Raw genomic sequence first — 26,334 nt, forward strand, 5'->3', positions numbered from 1 at the left:
GAGTCTCTACATTTGGTACCGGGGTTGCGTAGACAAGAGCTTTCAAATGCCCCCATAAATGAAAGTCAAGAGGGTTGAGGTGAGGAGAGCGTGGAGGCCATGGAATTGGTCCGCCTCTACCAATCCATCGGTCACCGAATCTGTTGAGAAGCGTACGAACACTTCGACTGAAATGTGCAGGAGCTCCATCGTGCATGAACCACATGTTGTGTCGTACTTGTAAAGGCACATGTTCTAGCAGCACAGGTAGAGTATCCCGTATGAAATCATGATAACGTGCTCCATTGAGCGTAGGTGGAAGAACATGGAGCCCAGTCAAGACATCACCAACAATGCCTGCCCAAACGTTCACAGACAATCTGTGTTGATGACGTGATTGCACAATTGCGTGCGGATTCTCGTCAGCGCACACATGTTGATTGTGAAAATTTACAATTTGATCACGTTGGAATGAAGCCTCATCCGTAAAGAGAACATTTGCACTGAAATGAGGATTGATACATTGTTGGATGAACCATTCGCAGAAGAGTACCCGTGGAGGCAAATCAGCTGCTGATAGTGCCTGCACACGCTGTACACGGTACGGAAACAACTGGTTCTCCCGTGGCACTCTCCATACAGTGACGTGGTCAACGTTACCTTGTACAGCAGCAACTTCTCTCACGCTGACATTAGGGTTATCGTCAACTGCACGAAGAATTGCCTCGTCCATTGCAGGTGTCCTCGTCGTTCTAGGTCTTCCCCAGTCGCGAGTCATAGGCTGGAATGTTCAGTGCTCCCTAAGACGCGGATCAATTGCTTCGACCGTCTTCCTGTCGGGACACCTTCGTTCTGGAAATTTGTCTCGATACAAACGTACCGCACCACGGCTATTGCCCCGTGCTAATCCATAGATCAAATGGGCATCTGCCAACTCCGCATTTGTAAACATTGCACTGACTGCAAATCGACGTTCGTGATGAACACTAACCTGTTGATGCTACGTACTGATGTGCTTGATGCTAGTACTGTAGAGCAATGAGTCGCATGTCAACACAAGCACCGAAGTCAACATTACCTTCCTTCAGTTGGGCCAACTGGCGGTGAATCGAGGAAGTACAGTATATGCTGACGAAACTAAAATGAGCTCTAACATGGAAATTAAGCGTTTCCGGACACATGTCCACATAACATATTTTCTTTCTTTGTGTGTGAGGAATGTTTCCTGAAAGTTTGGCCGTACCTTTTTGTAACACCGTATATATATATATATATATATATATATATATATATATATATATATATAGAGAGAGAGAGAGAGAGAGAGAGAGAGACAGACGCACGCATACATTCGTCACCCTGTGAAAAACGGAAGTCAGCTGTAAGCCACGCCAAGGTTGCCGGCACCGCGAAGAGGAGTGCTCCGATGTGAGCTCGCAGGTACAGCAGCCGCCATTTACGCTGGCCCCCGCACGTCCGCCGCTCTCTGCCCTCAAGTCGCGGCCCGCTAGCTTTTTAATCTGAGCGGCTTAGCCCCACTGTGCCCCTCCCCCCCCCCCTCTCTCTCTTTCTCTCTCTCTCTCTCTCTCTCTCTCTGCGCTCCGTCGCCGGCCGCTGGCCCGGCCAGCCGTTGCTACCTTCCTTGAGTCCGTTGCTCCCTCCGGCTTAGATTTAGCCTTAATCTGTTCTTTGTCCGCACCCCGCCTCTGATGAATAACCGGCGACCTTCTTTGAGACGATATCGCCGGCCGCGTCGGACCGCGCATCACGCGTTTCCACTCCCCGCCCGCCGGCCGCGTGTTTTATTTCTTTCCCCGCCGGCGCGCCGGGCCTGCGGGCTGTGTGTGTGTGTGTGTGTGTGTGTGTGTGTGTGTGTGTGTGCGTGCGTGCGTGCCCGGATACGCGCGCGTGTTATTCAGAAGCCGCCAGGCCAGCCGCCTTACACATAACTCCTTTCAACTGGAGGCTCACGGCCTAGCTGCGGATTTCTTACCTCTGGATTTATATCCCACGTCTTGTTCCCCTATTATTTTTCTTTTTTCTTCCCCCTCCCCCCTCTCTGTCTTTGGAGTATAACTTACCGTCTGTACTCCCATCTCCTCTGCCCTTCTTTTCTCGCCAGTAGCACAGATGAATAAATATCAAGCTCTGAAATTATTCGTAATCTGGCATCAGCTGGCATCACCGTCATGCCACGCTCCCATTTGCACAATGACGTCTGGCTGACATGTGCAGAGACAAGAAACACTATTTACTGTGAACCATTTTATTACAGGTATTCCTTACATTATTAGTCAACCTCGTCGTAAGCCATTTGATACGCAGTGATAGATAAAAACATCCTCTGTGGCGTTCGAAGTTTTACGATCTTCAGATACTTGCTCCTGTCTCCTGTTCTCATCTTGGTAACTTCTAATACGTTGCTTTCTCGGTTTAATCTTAAGAAATGCAGAAAACATACCCCCGATCTAGAATGAGATTTTCACTCTGCTGCGGAGTGTGCGCTGATATGAAACTTACTGGCAGATTAAAACTGTGTGCCCGACCGAGACTCGAACTCGGGACCTTTGCCTTTCGCGCAGAAGTAAAGCTGTGAGTACCGGGCGTGAGTCGTGCTTCGGTAGCTCAGATGGTAGAGCACTTGCCCGCGAAAGGCAAAGGTCCCGAGTTCGAGTCTCGGTCGGGCACACAGTTTTAATCTGCCAGTAAGTTTCATATCCACGATCTATTTATCGTCCATTAACCTCCTTAAATTCAGCTCATGAATTTTAAATTCATGAGACCCAATTACGTCTTCTGATACTTCGGTTTGTTTTATTCTTCCTCCCCTTAATTTCCTACACACACCCTCAGTTATTCACTTAGCGGCTTCTTGAATGGTTGTCGACATCAAAAGTAAGTTTCTCTGTATTTATCAAAAGTTGTAAAACACACTAACTGCTAACTTTCGTTTTCAGCAAAAACCAGAAACTTAGTTTTGGGTACTGTGTTTTGTTTACCAGAAGCATTCCATGCCGTCTTAAATCTTCTGCTTATTTCTTTGTTTGCACTAGAGGAAAACAGCATACCTTCAGCAAAACGATGGTGGTTCACATGTGTTTCATTAATATGTGTTGCTTCTTCATTTTCCCAGTTTCGAAATCTGAGGTATTCCTCTAGAGCAGCCGAGTTTGTTTCATAAATGTGGTATACTTGCCTGAGTCCTTTCTCCAATCTGATTTTCTCACTATCCAATGAAAGTTGTTGTATTAATGTCCATTATCTTCAGGTCACCAACAAAACCTAACGTATGCCTTGTTTCTGAAGGGCTGTTACTTTGTTGTAAAAGAGCCAAATGATGGTCGCTCCATACACTTCTCCCATCTGCCCTCCATGCCTTTCATCACCTTGCATCCACTCTTCACTCTCTCCTCAGACTGATCGTTCTCCCACAGCTGCTTATTAACCCTCCACATTTTATGCAACTCCTCATTTTTTCAACCCCTCCACCCCCTATCAGTCTTCACCCCCTCTTGCATTCCACCATCTCTCACTCTCCGCACACTCTCAGTCTCCACACCCTCTCGAACTCCTCCCCCCCTCCCTCTCCACCCCTCTCGCTCTCAGTCCCCTCTCTCTCCCTCGCTCTCAGTCCCCTCTCCCTCGCTCTCAGTCCCCTCTCCCTCGCTCTCAGTCCCCTCTCCCTCGCTCTCAGTCCCCTCTCCCTCGCTCTCAGTCCCCTCTCCCTCGCTCTCAGTCCCCTCTCCCCCGCCCTCCACCCCCTCCCCCTCGCCCCCTCTCCCTCCTTCTCCACCCCTCTCCCTCGTTCTCCATCCCCTCTCCCTCCTCCTCCACCCCTCTCCCTCGCCCTCCACCCCCTCTCCCTCCTTCTCCACCCCTCTCCCTCGTTCTCCATCCCCTCTCCCTCCTCCTCCACCCCTCTCCCTCACTCTCCATCCCCTCTCCCTGCCCCTCCACCCCCTCTCCCTCAATCTCCACCTTCCCCTTTCCCCTCACTCTACCCCATTCCCTCTCCCTCCCCCTCCCCCTCCCCCTCATCGGCCCCTTCCTGATCCCTTGCTCTACCCCTCTGCTTATTCTTTGCACTCCTCTTGTCCCTCCCTCTCGCCATCCCCTCCCCCTCTCTCTCTCGGTATCCTCCTCCCTCTCTCCCTCTCCCCCTATCTCTCCCTACCACTCCAATATACTCTCCGCCACCCTCTAGTTCACCCTTCTCTCCCTTTCTACCCTCTCTGTCACCCTTCACCTTCTCTGTTCCCCTCTGACTTCTCTTCCCCGTCCCTCCCTCCGTCTGTCCTCCTATCTGTCCACATCTGTGTCATTCCTCTCTCTCTCTCTCTCTCTGTCTCCCTCTCTCTCTTTCTCCCCTCTCTTACGCGCGCACACACACACACACACACACACACGCACGCACGCACACGCCTCTCTATCTCTGTTCTATTTTTTACATTTTATATGACACAATTTCATGAGCCTTTCACTGTGTTGTCGTTCCCATCGTCCCAAACTAAATTCACACTACGACACTTACGTTTGTGCAGCAGTGACGCAATTACAACAATATTGTGTCTTTGTTTTATTGTTATGTAATGGCATACTTGCAAATGAAAAAGATATAATATTATGTTTATGGTAATCGACAGAATCAAATGGTTCATACAATAACACACTCAGTCACGCTGGACTGGATTCCTCTGTCAACGAATTAAAAGGTTGGCCAATTCCGGCAGCTAATTAAAGCCGTCAGCAGCAGCAGCAGCAGCAGCAGCAGTAGGAAGAGGCGCTTGGTGTTCTGCGCTGCACTCGCGGCGCGCACGCTGCGCCCGCGGCGAGTAAAAACAGCTAGACAGCTGTGCCGCCCACACTCGCCAGACCTGCTCCTGCGCTCTCATTAATCCTGAAGCCGCACCATGAGCCACCAGCAGGTAGACCTTCCATCTACATGGCAAGTCACCATATGAGGTGTGACTATGGTAAGTAGTTTCCAACAGTCACAGTTTCAAGTCCAGTCACGCATCATATCCAAAGATTAGACGATGTCCACGTTTTGATTGAGCCCTAACTGCTTGTGTAACCGTAATTAGTCGAAATGTATGTACCTTAAATTCTCACTTTAGGCTGCTCGTTATAATCAAACTTCTTAATTTCTTTCTTCTTCTCTCTCCCTCTGTTGTTTCAAGTATCCAGTGCTACAACTTATAAAGAATATATGTCTAAGTAATGCCTCATGACTCAAACTGGCTCCGTGTTGAACGTCTTTTCTGTAATGACCTCAGAAAGAATGAAACTACTGCAGAATATTTAAAAAAAACCAGTCTTGGTCGCATAAAAACGTTTATTAAAATGGTGATGAGTTTGTGTAATTTTAAGACCTGTCTCGAAAATGCAAGTACAGTGACAGACTTAGAAGGACATCTAATAGGAAGAGTTAAAAATTGCAACTTATGAATGTAAGAATAATTATAACACAATATATCCAGTGCTGGCAGGTGAAGGCGGTGAACGGAGCACGTACCTTATGTTGACATACGAACGTCAGCCACTGGATACCGAGGAGAGACTGTGGGTTAAGTAGGAGAGGTTCCGCCAACCGCCTACCGCATAACATCAGTAGCAGCCAATGAAGGCCACAGCGAGTAAAAACGTTACGAAAATAACGTCCAAGTAGGAGCGTAAAATAAAATACAAAAGGTGAAGTCTAAGCTAAATAACAAGAAAACATTAGTAATCGTGGCAATGTATACATCATGATGAAAATCAAGCAGACACATTAATGGATCTTCTATTCTTCCGTTCCATACCAACACGTAGCAGCGCCCAGTGTCTGTCACATCTCTGATACTGTCGTCTGGTTACCGCAAACGTTCCATATCGATACTTTACGTCTTCCCCATGGCAACTAACGGCGTCTAGTTACTTTTTTTTCGCTGCTGTTATGCACTGTGTATCGATGCCGAGATCATCATGGGCCCACAGAGATTGGGGGGGGGGGGGGGGGGCAGTCTTTGGTTTCAAGAACAATTGCTATTGGTTGTACTTAATGTATTTCGATAAACTGCTTGCTCTAGCAGTTCACCACCTCCACCTGCCACCAATGGTTCAAATGGCTCTGAGCACTATGGGACTTAACATCTGAGGTCATCAGTCCCCTAGAACTTAGAAGTACTTAACTTAACTAACCTAAGGACATCACACACATCCATGCCCGAGGCAGGATTCGAACCTGCGACAGTAGCGGTCGCGCGGTTCCAGACTGAAGCGCCTAGAACCGCTCGGCCACACTGGCCGGCCACCTGCCACCAGTGGGTATATTTTCTTTTAATTTTTCTTACGTTTATGTATTGTAACTCCTGTTGTTAGTTGTCCTAAGTTCGTAAATGTGTTTCAGAGAACGGTCTGAAGGTGATGATAAAAATAGACTGAAATCGGTCACTACTTTAATAAACGTTATTATGCGATGAAGACTGTTCTAATTTTTAAAAAAATGCTCTTTAATCGCTTTTCTTCACGTGACGTTTACAAAAATTATCACACCAGAATAGACCAACTCTTGGTCGAGTTACAAATTCCAAGAATTCTTCCAACGAATGTAAACATGACGCAGTGAGTGAGATAGGTAGGCTGTTAAACTACAGTCGTATTTCGATAGGACACAGTTTCTTTCCCCGTCATTATTTAAGCTTTCCATGATTTTTCATTTTTGTGATTTACGTGAGTTATTCCATCCAAGGGAGACCTGTTCGCGCTGCTTTCGTTTGTTCTACATAGATAGCTTGCTGCACGGAGTCAGTTCCAGCTATCACGTTTTTGGGTATGGATTCATCAAGGAATACCGCGCTGGAAAAAACCGGTAGTCGCCGACCACCGACGTTAAGCAAAGTCGGAACCGAGTAGCACTTGGATGGGTGACCGTCTGCGTTCGCCAGGTGGCGTAGAATTCAGGGACACGGAAGTCGTCGAAGTGGCCTCCAATTGAATGGACTTGCCGCAGGCCGTGGGCCATGCTTTAGTACTATTACAGAGATTGTACGGTCTAGGGTTGGATCCGCTAATAAATTGTCGTCTTTTTCGTCGTCGTCCCTCGGCAGGGCCTCTCAATTCGCCTAGTCTACCGTCAAACAAACAGCCAATCTTCAGAGATCTGAAAATATTTTGACATGCATTGCTTGGCTATGAGAAGTGGTGAAAGTGATAGAAAAAAAAAAACCATCACGTAGGTGTTGCCCGAAAGCTACACTGTTATTTTTCACGTCTGTGTAGAAATCCGCCCTGTTTCATTTCATCTTTATTTGGCCCAATACTAACCATCAGTTTTCTATTGTCGGCAGCGGTCAGTGTGCAGAATAATGTTTGTGGTACACTCTTGCGTATTTTGTGCTTTAATCTTTGCCTCTCAGCCAGCTCCGGTACGGTCATTAAGGTTGTTGTAGTTCATTTTGCTGGAACTGAGTGGAACGCTAATTGGTGTCACTGAAACAGGATACATGTACTGAAGAGGCCTCTGTAGTGATAGTTACCGAGTATGGCGCTTCGCAGGATTATGGTTAGCTGATGGGATACCGTATGTACTGTGAGTGGGTTTGTTAATTGGTCCTTATAGCTGTATTTCAATTTTATTTGTTCCGGTGGGATCAGTGTTTCGTGGTAATAATATTACGAAGTCTTTGTTCGTAATTTGATTGTATTAATACCGTTCCGGTACTTCACCAGGCATTCCAGTATCATATGTTACTTTATGTTGCAAGGTTTAGAGCCATTTGTCGCTTTGGCACATTGTCAAACGTCGATGACGCATATGAAACGCAGATTAATCACGCCCTGGAGAAGCACGTGACGAGTAAGTGGATTAAAGACGGACAATACCCATTATGGTATAATAATAAAATGTGCAAACTGCAGAGGAAACGGAAATTGTTGCATTCGCGGTTCAAAAAAGAACGGTGAAATGTCGACAGGCATAAGTTAGCATAACCTCGTGCGTCTGTAAAAATAAAAATAAAAACTAAACAAAAATTTTTAAATAAAAAAATCTTGCCGAGAACCAGAAAAAATTCTGGTCCCACGTGCGGTCGATAATCGGTTGAAAAGCTTCTATTCAAACACAAACTATTTTATATTCCGGCCATCCACAGCTGTTGAAAGGCATGTGTTAGGAAGAATTCTGCTGAAAGCTGGTAAAATTGTTGTTTATTAAAACACCATTGGTTTCGCGGCCTAAAGCCGCATCATCAGCTGCAACCTGCATGGTAAAAAGCAACGCACAGTGTTCAAAAATGGCTCTGAGCAATATGGGACTTAACATCTGTGGTCATCAGTCCCCTAGAACTTAGAACTACTTAAACCTAACCAACCTAAGGACATCACACAACACCCAGCCATCACGAGGCAGAGAAAATCCCTGACCCCGCCGGGAATCGAACCCGGGCGCGGGAAGCGAGAACGCTACCGCACGACCACGAGCTGCGGGCACGCACAGTGTCACCACATTTTGTGAATATTAAAATTAATAAAGAAATGTTTAAGATATACACTTCTTTAGGTGCAGGTAAATTTTAAAGAATGGAGCACGTCTTTGTTATCTTTCGCTCGCCGTAGTATTGACAGTATTCCATGAATAATAAATTTTGAGTAGGAACGGTGGGTATGATTATGACATTTTAACGTTGTGAGTATATTTTATACATTCCTTTATTAATTTTAATATCCACAAAATATGGTAACACTGTACTTTGCTTTTTACCATGTAGGTTGCACCTGTTATGCAGCTTTAAGCCGCGAAACCGGTTATGTTTTAATACACATCAATTTTACCAGTTGTCAGCGTAATTTTTCCTAACATTATTCTTTTCATTCCCTCGTAGACCAGCGTGATGTGGCAACGGAAGCCAGTAAAGAGAAAGCTGAAGTGCTCGATTATGAAATCATTCACGCTGCAGTATCGTACAGACATACCATTGTTCGACTGTAGCACAGTCTTTCTCACGGAGGACATAGAAATAGGCATCCCAGCCGTAGAGAAGCAACTGAAAGATTTGAAAAGAAATAAGTCGCCAGACTCGGATGGAATCGCAATTCGGTTTTACAGAGAGAGTACATAACTGCATTTACTGCGATTCGCTCGCCCATCGCGAAGTGCCGACCGACTGGAAAACAGCGCAGATGAAATGAAATGCCATTGTTGGCCGGGAGGCTCCATGCGGGGGAGTTCGGCTGCCGTATTGCAAATCCTTTTTAGTTGACGCCACTTCGGCGACATGCGGGTCAATGATGATGTTGAAAATGATGATGAATGACACAGCACCCAGTCCCCTGCCGGGAATCGAACCCGGGCCTCTTGTCTGGTAGGCGGAAACGCTACCCCTATGCTACGGAGGCGGACAGCGCAGATGACTTCAGTATACAAGATGACTTCAGTATACAAGAGGGGTAAAGAACAGACCTGCAAAATTGCAGACCAATGTCATGAACGTCGGTTTGCTGCAGAATTCTTGATCATCAAGTTCGAACACAATAAATTTCCTTGGAACAGAGTAGTTACTGTTCACAGATCAGCACGGATTTAGAAAGAATAGTTAGTGCGACATCCTGCGAACCATAGATGAGGGGCAAGAGGAGGAGTTATTTTTTCCTATATTTCCGATACGATACCCCACTGCAGACTGGTAACAAAGGCCCGAGATTACGAAATACACTCCTGGAAATTGAAATAAGAACACCATGAATTCATTGTCCCAGGAAGGGGAAACTTTATTGACACATTCCTGGGGTCAGATACATCACATGATCACACTGACAGAACCACAGGCACATAGACACAGGCAACAGAGCATGCACAATGTCGGCACTAGTACAGTGTATATCCACCTTTCGCAGCAATGCAGGCTGCTATTCTCCCATGGAGACGATCGTAGAGATGCTGGATGTAGTCCTGTGGAACGGCTTGCCATGCCATTTCCACCTGGCGCCTCAGTTGGACCAGCGTTCGTGCTGGACGTGCAGACCGCGTGAGACGACGCTTCATCCAGTCCCAAACATGCTCAATGGGGGACAGATCCGGAGATCTTGCTGGCCAGGGTAGTTGACTTACACCTTCTAGAGCACGTTGGGTGGCACGGGATACATGCGGACGTGCATTGTCCTGTTGGAACAGCAAGTTCCCTTGCCGGTCTAGGAATGGTAGAACGATGGGTTCGATGACGGTTTGGATGTACCGTGCACTATTCAGTGTCCCCTCGACGATCACCAGTGGTGTACGGCCAGTGTAGGAGATCGCTCCCCACACCATGATGCCGGGTGTTGGCCCTGTGTGCCTCGGTCGTATGCAGTCCTGATTGTGGCGCTCACCTGCACGGCGCCAAACACGCATACGACCATCATTGGCACCAAGGCAGAAGCGACTCTCATCGCTGAAGACGACACGTCTCCATTCGTCTCTCCATTCACGCCTGTCGCGACACCACTGGAGGCGGGCTGCACGATGTTGGGGCGTGAGCGGAAGACGGCCTAACGGTGTGCGGGACCGTAGCCCAGCTTCATGGAGACGGTTGCGAATGGTCCTCGCCGATACCCCAGGAGCAACAGTGTCCCTAATTTGCTGGGAAGTGGCGGTGCGGTCCCCTACGGCACTGCGTAGGATCCTACGGTCTTGGCGTGCATCCGTGCGTCGCTGCGGTCCGGTCCCAGGTCGACGGGCACGTGCACCTTCCGCCGACCACTGGCGACAACATCGATGTACTGTGGAGACCTCACGCCCCACGTGTTGAGCAATTCGGCGGTACGTCCACCCGGCCTCCCGCATGCCCACTATACGCCCTCGCTCAAAGTCCGTCAACTGCACATACGGTTGACGTCCACGCTGTCGCGGCATGCTACCAGTGTTAAAGACTGCGATGGAGCTCCGTATGCCACGGCAAACTGGCTGACACTGACGGCGGCGGTGCACAAATGCTGCGCAGCTAGCGCCATTCGACGGCCAACACCGCGGTTCCTGGTGTGTCCGCTGTGCCGTGCGTGTGATCATTGCTTGTACAGCCCTCTCGCAGTGTCCGGAGCAAGTATGGTGGGTCTGACACAGCGGTGTCAATGTGTTCTTTTTTCCATTTCCAGGAGTGTAGGTTCCCAAATATGAGAGTGGCTCGAACACTTCTTAAGTAATAGAACCCAATACGTTGGTCTGTACGCAAGTGTTCATTAGAGATAGAGATGTCGTTAGAAGTGCCCCAAGGATGTGTGACAAATGTTCTGACGGATAGGTGAGCAATCTGCGACTTTTTGCTGGCGGCGCTGTAGAGTTCGGGATACTGTTGTCGTTGACTTACTGTATGAAGATATTGCATGACAGAATTTCTATTTGTTACGATAAGTGGCAGCTTGCTTTAAATGTAAAGAATGTAAGTTAGCGAAGATGAGTAGGAGAAACAATACTGTAATGTCCGAATACAAAATTAGTGATCTATCGCTTGACACAGTGACGTCGATTAAATATCTTGGCATAGCTTTGCAAAGGAGTGGGAAATAAAATGAGCTCGTACATCGTAAGTGGGGAAGGCGAATGGTCTGCTTCGGTTTATTGGCAGTATCCTAGGTTGCTCACCTGGAGACCTCCAACAGAACACTATAGTGAACCATTCTTGAGTACTACCCAACTGTTCGGGATTTTCATCAGATCGGATTAAAGGAGGAGGTCGAAGCAAGCAATTCAGAGGCGTGGTACTCGATTCGTAACTGGTAGGTTCGATCAACACGCAAGTATTATCGAAGTGCTCCGATAACTCAAACTGGAATTCCCGGAGGAAAGACGATGTCCTTTGCGTGAAACACTATTGAAAAAGGTTGTTACTGTCTCCACCCCACGCTCCTCCTAATACAACTTGCAGTCAGTCAGTGTTTTAATGTGCACCGATGGCTATGATTTTAATAATAATATCAATAAAATATATGAAAGTTTTTAATGTAATAGTAGTAATAGTTTGCTTGCGTCAGTGCTTAGTGAATCGCTTTGGCATAATTATAGAGGAACTGGATTTCAGGGAAATAATTGGTTTGAATAATTCACCTCAAAATTTAATAAGTACGTATGACATAGAATTGATTCAGAAACTAAAATAGTAACAATCTTTCACAATGTCGATAATTTGAAAATTTACACAGTGAAATATCGTAGTGTGCAACCATTATTAGCACTAAGATTAACAGCACATATGGTTATGCGAGCGTGTCAGTGCGAGGAATGCCGTCAATTCCTGACACTTATACCTGTGTTCGGGAACGTCTTTGAGTGCTGTGGTTGTACCCAACAGCACCCCACACCACAGGGCCTTGAGTTGCCGCTGTAGGTCCTGTGCGAATACGGTCGCTGTGATGCCACTCCCACTGTCTGTGGTGAAACAAAATACGGCCATCATTTTCAAACAAACAGGACCTAGATTCGTCCGACAACACTATCTGATGCCATTCCTATTCCCAGTGACGTCGATCCATTCACCATTGCCGTTCTCGAGGTATGATCTGGGTGGTGCGACCTTACCAATCTCGTCGTGTTCAACGGCCTTCGCCGGCCGCAGTGGCCGAGCGGTTCTAGGCGCTTCAGTCCGAATCCGCGCTGCTGCTGCTGCGGTCGCAGGTTCGAATCCTGCCTCGGCCATGGATGTGTGTGATGTCCTTAGGTTAGTTAGGTTTAAGTAGTTCTAAGCCTAGGGGACTGATGACCTCAGATCCATAGGGCTTAGAGCCGTTTGAACCATTTTTTTCTACGGCCTTCCGTGAACCATTCTGCACACACCCGTTGCGCTGCCGAAACACTTCGTCCCTCACGAGCAGCAGTTTCCCAGATGCTTCAAATTCTCCCGTGCCAATGATGCGCCCTCTTTCAAAATTACTGATTTGACGGTATGGTTCGGGCATACGTCTGCGAGACATCCTGTGCGTCTGCTCAAGTCAACAAAGCGAACAGCAGGCACATTGTAACGGTAGGTGGTGTTGCGCCGCGATGTCCATGTTGACCTTTAATGCCCGAACCGACGTGGTTCAAATGTTAATCATTTCTTAGAACATATGAATGTACATATCCTGTGAATGTGAACGTGCTATCTCTAGACGTTGCCTTGCCGCAGTGGATACACCGGTTCCCGTGAGATCACCGAGGTTAAGCGCTGTCGGGCGTGGTCGGCACTTGGATGGGTGACCATCCAGGCTGCCACGTGCTGTTGCCATTTTTCGGGGTGCACTCAGCCTCGTGATGCCAATTGAGGAGCTACTCGACCGAATGGTAGCTGCTTCTGTCAAGAATACCATCATAACGACCAAAAGAGCGGTGTGCTGACCCCACGCCCTTCCTATCCGCATCCACCACTGAGGATGACACGGCGGTCGGATGGTCCCGGTAGGCCACTCGCGGCCTGAAGACGGAGTATCTCTAGTCGTTCAAGGTTTTTTCTGAACACGAGTAAATTATGCAAAAATTTAAATGCTTTTATTAGTTTCTTGGGAGGGGCGGTTGATACTTGACCCCAATTGATAGTGGAAAGCGACGAAATTTGGAGAGAGGGAGAGAGAGACGGGCAGAGAGGACGGAGTGTACCTCATTGCGGATGTTTATTCGCAGAGCCCGAGAGGTTGGTGCAGTAAGCGGATCAGCCGCCTTGGCTCGCGCACAAAGGCGGCGGTTCGCGGGTAATCCATCGCCGGTGTCACGGCGCAGCGCGGCGCCACAAAGACTCGGCCGACCACCCCGTCCCCCTAAGTCTTCCGCCGGGCCCTGCAGCCCAGCCCCACACTTGCTGCGGCGCGTCTTCTGCTGTGCACCCCACTTGGCCAAACAGTCGATCGCGTCCAGTCGAGGGGAACGAAATGGAGAGAGAGAGAGAGAGAGAGAGAGAGAGAGAGAGAGAGAGACCTGCGCCGGTCAGTTCCGGTGCGGATCATTCCGCCGCTGGCTTACGTCACTTCAGGCGAATCACCGTGCGGTTCCATAACAGTCAAGTGCTGTCGTAGTTTAATTCACACTATCAGATCAAAAGTATCCGCACATCCCTATGTAATACGGAATTGACCACTACATGTCACAAGAGGCGGATCAATCAGTTTAAAAGGAGGTGGGGAGTTGGTGTTGTCAGCAAACAAGCTGTAACACCAGAATATGTCGATCAGGATCGCTCAGTGATGTCGAATGTGCACTAGTCATTGGATGTTACCTGAATTACAAATCAATCAGGAACATCACAACCCTTCTAAAGCTGCCCAAATCGACGGTTAGTCATGTGATTGTGAAGTGGAAACGTGAAGGGAAAGCCCAACCAAACCAACATCAAGCACACCTCACAGGGATCGTCGAGCATTGTGGAGGGTGGTTGTAAATAAATAAATAAATAAAAAAATAAAAAACAAGAAAACAGCGGAAGGAGTCATTCGTGAGTTCCGAAGAGCCACCAGCAGTCCAGTTAGGACAATGACTGTGCGTATAGAATTAAAAAAGATGTAATTCACTGGTAGCTCCTCATAAGCCACGTGTTTGTATAGTCAACGCCACTGGACAGTGAATGATTGGAAACGTTGACTTGGAGTGACAAATACGATGTGGCAAGTACCAGTACGAAAGAGGTGGTTTTGGGTTATCTTGGTGTTTCCCATCGTTAAGGTACGGTCTCTTTAATACAGTAAGAAAATGCTAAACGCGGGAGGATCTGAACACATTTTACAGTACTGTGTACTGCTTACAGTGCCAACGGCCTTGCCGCAGTGGTAACACGGGTTCCCGTCAGATCACCGAAGTTAAGCGCTGTCGGGCTGGGCTAGCACTTGGATGGGTGACCATCCGGTCTGCCGAGCGCTGTTGGCAAGCGTGGTCCACACAGCCCTTGTGAGGCAAACCGAGGAGCTACTTGATTGAGAAGTAGCGGCTCCGGTCTCGGAAACTGACATGCGGCCTGGAGAGCGGTGTGCTGACCAAATGCCCCTCCATATCCGCATACAGTGACGCCTGTGGGCTGAGGATGACACGGCGGCCGGTCGGTACCGTTGGGCCTTCATGGCCTGTTCGGGAGGAGTTTTTAGTTTTTTAGTACTGCTTACAGTACAGGTGCAGTTCGCAGACTACTATTGTTTTAATCAATATGACACTGCACCTCCTCATAAAGCAGCATTTGCGAGGCAGTGGTTTGTGAATAATAACGTTCCTGAAATGGACTCGCCTGCCCAGAGTACCGATCTCAACCGAGTGGAACACCTTTGGGATGATTTAGGAAGTCGATTTGGCTCCAGACTCCAGCGTCCAACATCACTACTTCCTCTGGTTTCTGCTCTTGAGCAAGAATGGGCTTCCATTCCTTTAGACATCCAAACGGATAAATGGATGTGTCCCCAGCGCAGTTGAAGTAGTCATAAAGGCGAAGAGTTGACGCATCTCTTATTAATTTCCACTAACAGGTGTCAGGTTATTTTGATCAGATAGTAGGCTATATGTTTCCTCATTAATAGGTTAAATTTGCGTTGCAGTTACAAAATAACTTTATGTTGTAGAGCAACCCAGATTTGCCCTCAAATCGACGGCACAGATAACTTACCGATAATTGTAATTTTGTCACAGAAGGCAGACAACGTAGGAGATGAATGGGAGGATACTGCTTGATAAAGGCGTTGTAAGATGAATGTTGAAAGGTCTCTGTGGGCTTCCTTTCATGTTAATTTCTTAAATCTGTTGTCATTTACGGCATAAATTCCTCTTCTAAATTTACTGTGGTATTTCTGACTATCTGGGAGGAGACTGAGCAGTGAAACGTGTTACTTTTACACATAAACAAGAACGATCTGTCACACTACTACACTTTAAAACACAGTTTATATGTAATTCATGTCACACAGTCTCGTACGGAACCTACATCCGCTTTCTTTTATATACTGTATATGATAAGATACTGTCATCCCCCTTCCCTTCTGTGTGAGAGGATGAATGAGCAAATGTGTTTCTAGTTGCATGCTTGAGGGTAGCAGACAAGGCTGTCTGCTAGAGAACAGTAGGACCAACGTCGGAACAGGTAGCTACGCTTTCTAAAAGCAAAGAGGTTTCTATCCTTAGTATGGTCCTGTCCGTCCGTTGTCATGTTGGTATAGGAAGCTGCCCCTCTGGCCACTTCCGTTTGTATTTGTGAGCCACCCTCAGGAAGCACGCTCGGTAGTAGCGCAGGTCAGTAGGTCCGTGGCGAGCGTCTGAAGTGTTAAGATCTCCGGCTAAGCGCATGTCTGCTAAGTCCGTAGGACAATGGATTTCTTAAGTTCAGCCTAACTGAAAATTTAATCACCTTTATTTCAGGTTTAGCTCTAAAATATCTAATGTTATCTTAAATTGCAGCGCAGTGTAATTCTCGTGTGAAGTTCAGATTATTTTCCGGTAGTTTCTTTGTCACTACTTTGTGAGTAAAGTGGAACCACGTGTTGATCAGTAACTCTAACTAAGATCAATCTTAAATGCGAATGCTTGTGTGATTATAACGTCTCGTCTTGACAATATTTTTCAATATAGCAACTTTTCTTTATGTTCAACCCACGTGGGGTGTACTTTGCGAGACCAGTACCACGTGCTTATATAACTGTTTGACCCATCAGGTTAATAGTAAGACGTTAGTAACCAGTTCGAGGTTTTTCTTTTGTAAATTGCTTTTCGATCTAATTTATTTTAATTATCAAAATTATTGTGGAGTTATACGCTTTGTGTAAACCAAGCTGACCACGTGAAGCATGTGGTGTAATCATCAAAGTAGCCCTCAGCTATTCTTTTTGGGAAGATTTCACAGGGAGTTAGTATGAATTTAGTATACCAGTGTGTGGTAATTACATGACGGACAGGATTGTGCTACGAACGTAATTTCTTTGGGTGAAAATTTGAATCTGTTGGTAGTGGTTAACTTTCTCTTGCATACGTTTCAACGTTCTTTGTGTGTTGTTTTATGAATGCAGTGTTGTATGCAGTCTCCCAATCTTGGCTCCATATTTGATGTGTTCCGTAAGATTGCAATCTCACATTTTCACAATCCTAAATAAGGCACCAGTTTAGTTAGGAATCAAGTTTAATATGCTGAAATTTCAATGATCAATGTTAAAATAAATTTCCAAATATAAACTGATTTCTTTCTTTTTATTTAAATTCTCTTTTTTTATATATATATTACCGGTTGTTGTATGACTATTAAAAGATTATAATTAATGTTAGTCTGGTTAGGAATTTGGTAAGCTAGACTGGATACCTGGTGAAACAGTTGCCCAGTAATGCAAGGTTAACTTCCCCAGACAGCTCACAGCTTTTAACCCGCTTTTATTGTCTATCAGTACCGCTTACATAGCAAAAATAAAGCAACAACCTTACAATGTCACAAAAAAATGAAACAAAGGAACGAATGCAGTCGAATTAAATCCAGCAATTCTGAGGTAACTAGAACAGGAAAAATAGTAGATGTACTTTGGTATCTGGAAAGTAAAATCACTGATAATAAGAGTAGAGGTGATATGAAAAACAAGTACAACAGCAAAGAAAGCGTTAAAGATAAAGTTGGTAACGTTTGCTAGAAATTTAAACATTAGGAAGTCTTTTCTGTAGATTTCTGTTTACAGTGTGGCCTTGTACTGAAGCGAAACGTGCACGATATTCGGTTAAGACGTTTTTGAAATATGATGCTATAGATGACCACATTAATCAGGTTCAAATGAATGCAGCTAGCAATAATTGTACTAAGATGAAGAGGCTTGCACAGGACAGAGTAGCTGCTTCAGACCAAGCTCTAGACTGAAGACTACGACCACAACAGCAGTATTAGTCCACCTCTTTATATCTTTGAGGCTCGTTTTTGTAATCACTAGGTTATAGAGGGGTCTTCAGACGCCGTAGTTTTTCGTTTTTAGCCATCAGTGTTTTCTTTACTAAGATTCTGTTCCTCACCTGTTGTCACTTAGTGGTGGTGGTGATCTTTTCATGTGAACGTATCCACACATCCCCTACAAGGATAAACCAAGGAAAGACGAAAAGCATAGTAGTAGCATAGAATACAATATCTTTTGTAACAATGAAAATCCGGACCATTACAAAACTGGACTAAGTGAAAGAATCCCCTATCTAGAAAGTAAGATTGCCTAGCATGGCAGAATGAAGGAAGGTAGCATTCTCCAATGAGAGATTCCTGCTGGTTTCAGTTGTAAATATGTCTAGGTATGTATTCACGTCTGGAGCACTGTATGAGGATGGAACGTGGGTGAACGGGAATCCGAATAATAAATTAGAATCATTTGTATTATGGTACTATGGAGGAATGTTAAAAACGAAGTGGACTGATGAAGTATGAAATGAATTGTAACCAAAAAATTAGGTGGGAAAGACGTCTATTGAAGACAGCTTAGTGGGGCATCTGCAATAACGTCCATAGAGGGTTAACTTTGTGCTGGAAGGCCATCAGAGGGAATAAGTAGTGGGGAGCAGACAAAGACTGTAATATGATAAACATATTACAGAGGATGTTATGAGTAGTGGTTACGTATTAGTCGACTACAATATTATTGCACCTGGGAGTCAAGGCCCTTCTGTCATAACTTTGGTGATTAGACTTAAGAAGTGGATCGTCCATCACACAAGGGTGGACCCTATGTTCTTCATCTGCTGTATCTCTTTCACTGTAGTCCGTTCGATTTCATCTGCCGTGTGAGTTTTCATATCATTGTTGTCGTCATGTGCTACTACATTATCCACCAGCCCACCATTGATCATTTTACTCCCGATTGCTTCTTCCATTAACCCATCTCTGCATCAGTGTTCAGTTTGAAATTCTTTCACATATTCCTAAGCTTTCAGCCAATCGTATTTCTTAATCTTTGATGAAGACTTTTGGGTTATTTGTTTTAGGGTAGTTCAGTTAATGGAAGAAACATTTCTTCTGCAATTTTTTGCTTCATTGTATTCCAGATTAGCTTTGTAGCATTCAGATCACAGTGACATGGTGGGAGCCAGAGAACAGTATGTCCGTTACGCTTTTAAAACTGCATCTGCTTTAAAAACAGGCTTTGGTATATTATATAACACAGAGTTTTTAAAACCTAATGTCTTGTTAAACTCTGTTCAAAATTGAATTAGTTCTGAATGAGCCGTTCAGTTATACCCTTTTTGCTAGTTGCAGTAGTGAAGACTATTTGCCTGAACAGCATCATACGGTGCGTTATCAAGGAAAACAATGCTAGCATCTGGGATACTGGGAATCAATTTCTCATTTCTCTCTTAAAAATCTGTAATAATTATCCCAGTTTGTGTCATCGTGATAATCTAGAGATTTACGTTTCGAATCATAAATTAATTCTGATTCCTCTACGAAACTCATTGCTCCTACAGCCTGGACAACAATGGATCTTTGGGTTGCACTGCTATTAGTCGCTGTACCAAGAACTTCTGCACGCTACGGTACAGTATAACGTGTAACCATCCACATTTCGTCCTTGAATACATCTGCTTCATTTGACTCCTTTTTATTATTTCTGCATTCCGCATCCTTTCCAACGATACCGGAAAGTCCTCTTTCTCTTGTTTTTACTTTTTTTTTAAATAAATCCCATCTCTCTCAAAATTTTAATTTCCCGAAAAATCCCCTCCTCCACTGAAAATTTATATTTCATCGAATGAGTGCTTTATTCAAGTCACCTAGAGAAACTACGTTCCTTTGTTTTCTAGAAGTTTTCAGTTTTACACCGATTTATTTCTCTTTCTTTAAGTCTTTGAAATCTATTTTACTATTCTTTCTTCCCTACCGTCTTTGGCGGTCACAAGATTGTTTTCTGCGATATGTCCCTCTGTTTTCCACTCTCAGGGGTATTCATGGCTATCGCCAACACCGCACTGCACTGTTATCGATATTTCACGAGAACACACCGAACAACTTGATAGTATATGCACAGATGGCCTGAAAGCACTGAAAGTGCGATGCGTTTTTCGTAGTCACCACCGTACTTGTTTATTGTAATGTCATCGCGTTTCTCCAATAACGGCCACGGGAGGCCAAGTGCAATAATATCGTGTTTGGGTAGTAAAGACGAAAAGATTGGAACAAGACAGGAGGAGATAAAAGATAGTATCTAACCAGTTGAAAGGCTAGCGACTGGAGGAAAAAAAGTCTTCTGGCCCCAGCACGCGGGATAATCGATTTAACTAACTCAAACCTCAGTTGATGGAAATAGTCTACGTAGCACTGTACTCTATTGAAAGGTAAGCAGACCAAACTGCTGGAAAGCAGTACAAAGTTAGAGTGACGGCATGGTAAATTTCAGAAACGTCAGAGTTGAAAAACTGAAGCCAGTTAAGGGGTTGCTTGAAGTTAGTGTTAAACCGCAAGAGCATTTTTGGAGTTATTGCATGTCGTTTTTTTTGGTAAACTTCAAAGCCAAGAACATGAATGCAATAAGACAAAACACTGCAACTAGCAGCTACCGCTGTCTAACAGGACAGACGGAAATAATCGCTACCAGAAAGCATTCGAAAGCTGAACAGACTGTCTGACAACAATAATCACTGCTAAACTGAGGGTTACCAACTTCTTCGATCGACACATCCAACTGTGTTATCAAGATTATACAGTGTGACAGAACTTAGGGAGGTAGAGGAAACAGATTTTTTATAGACGAAAAGTACCATCAACAAAAGGCTGTGCTGATACGTATGTAATATTTGCATGGAATTGCAGAAGACGTTCTGAAACTGCACGGTACGTCCACAGCATGTCATTGTACAGAAATGAATGCTGCCACTAAGAAACCCGAAGAAGAAGCGGTTGGTTGTGTTTACAATGTAGTGCCTTAGAACGTTATTAAAAAATAAAGACACACGTAAAAATGAAATGAAGTATTGGAAATAACAGGCGAGGAAAGAAGTCTATGAAAGGTCTGTAGATTTATCTGATAGTGGATGTGTGGAATAATGGTATTCAGGTTTCTGTAGTAGGTAGTCGGTTCTGTCTAACTGGTGACTATTAGGATGAGAACACCAGAGTGCTGATGTCCCTGTTTGCCTCTGCCTCTTGTTTCAGTATCTCAGAATTTCCTTTGGTGGTGGTGGTCGTCGTCGTGATCTCTGTATATATTATCAATAAACACTAGTAAAGTTAGAATATCGTAAAACTTCGTAAGTTAAAATTTTACTGATGATGTAAATTTTAGACTCTGAAGAGTGTATTGAGGCCAATTCAATTTATTTTGCGGTTATTAAATAGAGATACTTCAGACAAAGGATATGAATTACACTTTGCGGTGCCTGTTACTATTAAGCATCAAAGTTCATTAATGTATCACACCCAGATAATTTTTCTAATGAAATTTGTAGGAAATTGTACTCAATCAATTCCGCAAACATCGCCATTAACAGCACTGAGTTTCTCACGATCAGAGACAGTTATCTTAAGAACACTATGATTTATGTTACTCCTAATTTTTGGTACCTGTATTTAATTAGTAACATGAGTTTATGTAGATGCAAGCGAAGGCCCTGTTGAGGTATAATGCGGCCATATTTTTTCAGTAAATAGGTTGTTCCGTAAAAAAATTGCTCATAAAGAAGTGAGTGAGTGTTTTCCTTGGACTTTGGTAAGTGAATACTAATGTTGGCTGTACGGACCGAGGTATGTCTCACCCTTTAGGCTACTGTATTCCTTGACTTTGTAGATCACTTTTACCATTTCCCTGGTAGAAAAGCCGAAAATAAGAGCGTAAATGTTGTGGATTTAGCTTCATGCCATATATTGCAACATCTGGCACGAAAGAGAATGCCTTGTAACTTTTTTAATGACTAACAGGAGCAAAGTTCAGAGTTGAACATTTGCAGATAATTTTCAGAATTAAATTTGTGTAAATGAAAGTATATGGTTCCTGAGACCTTTTCAAGTCTAAAGCATCTATGATGTATATACGCAGACTGAAGCAAAAAATCTGCACCAAGGCCAGGATCCGAACCTGGTTCTGCCGCTCACTTTTTTTTTAAATCTCATTTTGTTCGTTTTCGTTCGTTGTATCTACTCGGGGCGGACGTCGCAAGACACCCGTTTCAGTTCGTCGTTGATCCATCAACTCACTTTTTTTATTACAGAGGGTAGCTAAACCCTCCGACCGATCACGCTGAGCTACCGTGCAGGCATTCAGTAGGCAGATACGCTAACCACTACGCCACTCTAGCGCAGTGACTTTGCATACCTGCACAGATTACCCTAGCACGCCTGCATCTTCAGTCCAAATTCCCGTTCACTCCTCAGCCCGTTAGGCATTCCTCATAAACTCGAACAGAACTGCAGAGGCTCCTCAACTCATCATCGAATAAAATGGGGCATACCGTCTGAAACTCGGGCATAGGTGCTTTAATCAAATGCAACTATTTGGTTGCTGAGACCTTTACAAGGCCCCGTGCTGCTCGAGTTTAGGGGGAATACCAAGTTGGCTGAGGTGTGACTGGGAATTTGGATTGAAGAGGGAAGTGTGCAGTGCAGTTGTGCAGAGACATTTACCGGAGTGGCGTAGCAGTTACGTCGGCCTAGAGAGCAGGAGACCTGACTTCGAATACAGGCCTTGGTACAAATTTCCCTTTGTCGCTTCAGTTTTGCATATGTACATAATAAATTTGTGTAACCTATCGGCGGTTTATTTTATTATTATTATTATTATTATTATTATTTGTCTCCCTCTTCGGCGTTGCTTTCACACTTCAGCTTTAGTTCTCCATGGCAATGCACAACTTACCATGTGTCTACTGTCCGAAGAATTGAATGTTAACGACTGGAAGGGGGTAAGTTAGGGTTTACAATCCCGTCTATGGAGAGGTTATTACCTACAAAATTAACTATCCCAGCGTTTCCCTCAAGCAGTTTATTGAAATGATAGAAAACCTGTCGAATAACAGTCCAGCGTCCTACAAGTCCGCCATCTCGCTCGCTAAGGACTGGAAGAGAAGTAGCAGTTTTCTTCACTTAGCATATGGACGTTTCGCGGCAATATAATAAAATCCAGCTAGAAGTTGTTTTTCTTGAACTGGTTTTAAAAAAATGCAAGCCCTTGTTTCTTGGAGGGATCTCAAAACCTAGTGCCGCCGTTCACGTACAATGTAGAGTGATCGCGTCAATTAAACAACGAAAGTTGGGCTACATATACCGTTTTGATACCGATACCTTTTCTGTAATGAGTACCTTACTGTAACAACAGGGGCAGCTGGGAAAGTAATATTAGTACCAGTTAGTCCCAAGTTCCATTGGACGATGAGCTACAAAACGCAAGCGTATGTGTAACCGATATGGAACGCTAAATTATTCACACAGTCCATTAACGTAAATAAAACACTGCTATAAAAAAGAAGAAAGAAACCATTAGAGAAATTAATGAAAATATGTGGGAGTTCGTATATTTATTTCACGTTGCCTATGTATTACAGCAATGAGATCGCAGGAAATGACGTAAATACTGCCTGTGCTATCTGTATATAGAAACTCAGCGAAGAGTCTTCGATGCAGTTCCGCACTGTCTACTGGTACACAGGTTGAGTGACTGGATCGACTAAGTACAAAACAAAACTCTGTGCTTGTTCACTTCAGGGAGACATAGAAAGGAAAGTAGTGTCGAATGCACATCGGAAATGCGATGGAACTGCTTCAGTACACGAGAAAGAGCTAATTTTCTTGACTTCTTAGATGATACCGTTGTATACACGAAGAAAAAAAAAACTCTGTGCTTGTCCACTGCAGGGAGGCATAAGAGGAAAGAAAGCAGTGCCCAATGTACATCAGAAATGCGAAAGGACAGCTTTCGTACAAGAGAAAGGACTAACATTCTTGACTCACTAAACGTACATAAAGGTTGGATTGTTAGAAAGTAGTTGAGAGACGCCAGATAATGTGGTGGTTGACGCTCAACACAACCAAATGTAGTGTAATCCACTTAAACTAACGTTTATTCTGGTCACTGGAATTATTTATCGCACTCAGTGGAAGTATCTAGCCGAAGTGTATTTCATGGGTGAAGAGTTACTCGTATGTAGTATATCCCAGTTGAATAACGGAGATGGCCGAGCGGTTCTAGGCGCTGTAGTCCGGAACCGCGAGACCACTACGGTTGCAGGTTCGAATCCTGCCTCGGGCATGGATGTGTGTGATGTCCTTAGGTTAGTTAGGTTTAAGTAGTTCTAAGTTCTAGGGGACTGATGACCTCCGCAGTTAAGTCCCACAGTGCTCAGAGCCATTTTTTTTTTTTTAATAACAGAGAGAGAGAGCGAGCGAGCGAAAGAGAGAGAGAGAGGGACACACACACACACACACACACACACACACACACAGAGAGAGAGAGAGAGAGAGAGAGAAGGGGGAAAAGGGTGTTTATTTTCTAGAACTAAAGAATTCAGAAGAAAAGTTAACAGCATAAAAACATTTCGAGAGAAACCACTAAAAGCTAGATCCATGCATTACGTTTCCGAGGAGAAGACAAAGAAGGGAAAGACTGAAGAGCTTCTAGGAAGAGGGGGACAGGAAGGCCAAGCAGCCTTAGGTTCTACGCTGCCCATAGTTGGCCAGGTTCGGACGAAGAGAAAAAAACAGCATCAGTACAAGCAGTTTTTGTCATCACTTGTACTGACACGTGTATTGACGTGGATTGAACAACGGAGTCCGCTCCCCACAAAGTTTCACTCTTAAGCACAGTAAAAACTGAGTAGATTTTCAGTAAACACATTCCTACCTTCTCCATGCAGTCGTTAGTTGAAAAGAGACATTGAGTTTTATTTTGATGGAAGAAATAGCAATGGACTTTGCAGTTTTTGATAAGCGGCACCCCCCGAATGAACTATTGAAGACAAGTATCGACCAAGCAGGTAACCGTAAATCAGTGTCAACAGCGGCGCTTGTAGCGCAGTAGGCCACGGAAATGCGCAGCGCTGTGCGAAGCGGCGCGGCCAAGCTGGACTGTGTGTGTGTGTGTGTGTGTGTGTGTGTGTGTGTGTGTGTGTGCGTGCGCGCGAACAGAGCACAGTCCGCTGATGGCGGGCCAGAGGGGGGATTTGCTGCGAAAAGAAAAAAATCCCCTGGATTTTAAGCCTTAATCCGGCCAGAGCTTTGCTATATGCGGGCCCCACTCCCCCGCCTGGAAATCCTAAGCCGATCCCCCTCTAATCCTGCCGCCCCTACCCGCTCACCCCTCCCCCTCTCCCCCCCACATTTCACCCATCGGATTTCCTCTGGCACACTAATCCTCAGTTTCCCCTAATTCCCTTCGCTCAGCTTAATCCTGCTTTAGATCCGCGCGCCAGATTATATCATCTGGACAGAAAACATTGGGCTCGCCGCGCCGGTCGCTTCACCTGGCCGTGCGCAACGCTAGCCGTCGATCGCGAGAATTTCGCGAGGCCTGCCATCTGCGATTCTGCGCGCCAAGTAGATTACAGATTACCTGTCAGATCGGCCGGCGGCTCATACATTTTGTATCACACTTCCGCGCTGTCCGCCACTGTGTTAAACCCCCGTGTTTTTCCTTTTTTTCCGCACCGAACTTCTGCCGAACTGTTCGTGGTAGCGCTGTTGGACACGCAAAGTTATATAGATTTGCTGGCCGCCCTCGACTCATATTCGCTCTCCTTAATCGTTCCTCGTGTCAGTGGAAAAGCAATACTCTGTTTTCACCGTTTACGACATAGTTGCACAATCGTATTTATTACCAAATATCAGTCTCGGATCTCTCTTCGGTACTAGGATTTTGTTCTGTAGCTTAATGTCACGTCTATAAATGCTTCGTGCTAGTGAAAAACCCATGCTACACTATGGCTACAATTCCATGTCAGATTGTAGGTCTCCCTTTAACTACCGCTGCCTGGAGTTTCTGCAACCTCTGCAACAGAACTATGCATAGTAAAGTATTGCGACGTTCATACCAAGTTTCTGGAAGACGACCTCTTCTCTTTTACTTTTATAGGTACAACCCTTCGTTACTTTGTCCACCTCGTTGTTGTGCTGGCTAATTCCGGTGCCTTGTGTTTTATTTGTTAGTAATTCCATCTCTCAGATTAAACAATTTCAAAATGGTTAAAATGGCTCTGAGCACTATGCGACTTAATTTCTGAGGTCATCAATCGCCTAGAACTTAGAACTAATTAAATCTAACCAACCTAAGGACATCACACACATCCATGACCGAGGCAGGATTGGAACCTGCGACCGTAGCGGTCGCTCGGTTCCAGACTGTAGCGCCTAGAACCGCTCGGCCACCCGTGCCGGCAAACAATTTCAGCTAACAACGAGAAGGGAAATTATCATTCTTACTGTTTAGTACAGCGTCATACCTAGTTCTTGGAGTGGTGGATGAAGATTTTTCGCCGAGGTA

The 26,334-nt window shown here is 45.1% G+C and overlaps 1 protein-coding gene and 1 pseudogene across 1 annotated transcript in view; both read left to right on the forward strand.

Moving 5' to 3' along the window:
* LOC126236672 (zinc finger homeobox protein 4) overlaps nucleotides 1–26,334 on the forward strand; it is a 342,930-nt gene that overhangs the window by 46,471 nt on the left and 270,125 nt on the right. The gene's annotated exons all lie outside the window — the stretch shown is intronic.
* On the forward strand, nucleotides 14,698–14,815 carry LOC126209956 (5S ribosomal RNA; annotated as a pseudogene).

This window comes from Schistocerca nitens, chromosome 1 (genome assembly GCF_023898315.1).
Source record: "Schistocerca nitens isolate TAMUIC-IGC-003100 chromosome 1, iqSchNite1.1, whole genome shotgun sequence".
In the NCBI taxonomy this organism is placed as follows: domain Eukaryota; kingdom Metazoa; phylum Arthropoda; class Insecta; order Orthoptera; family Acrididae; genus Schistocerca; species Schistocerca nitens.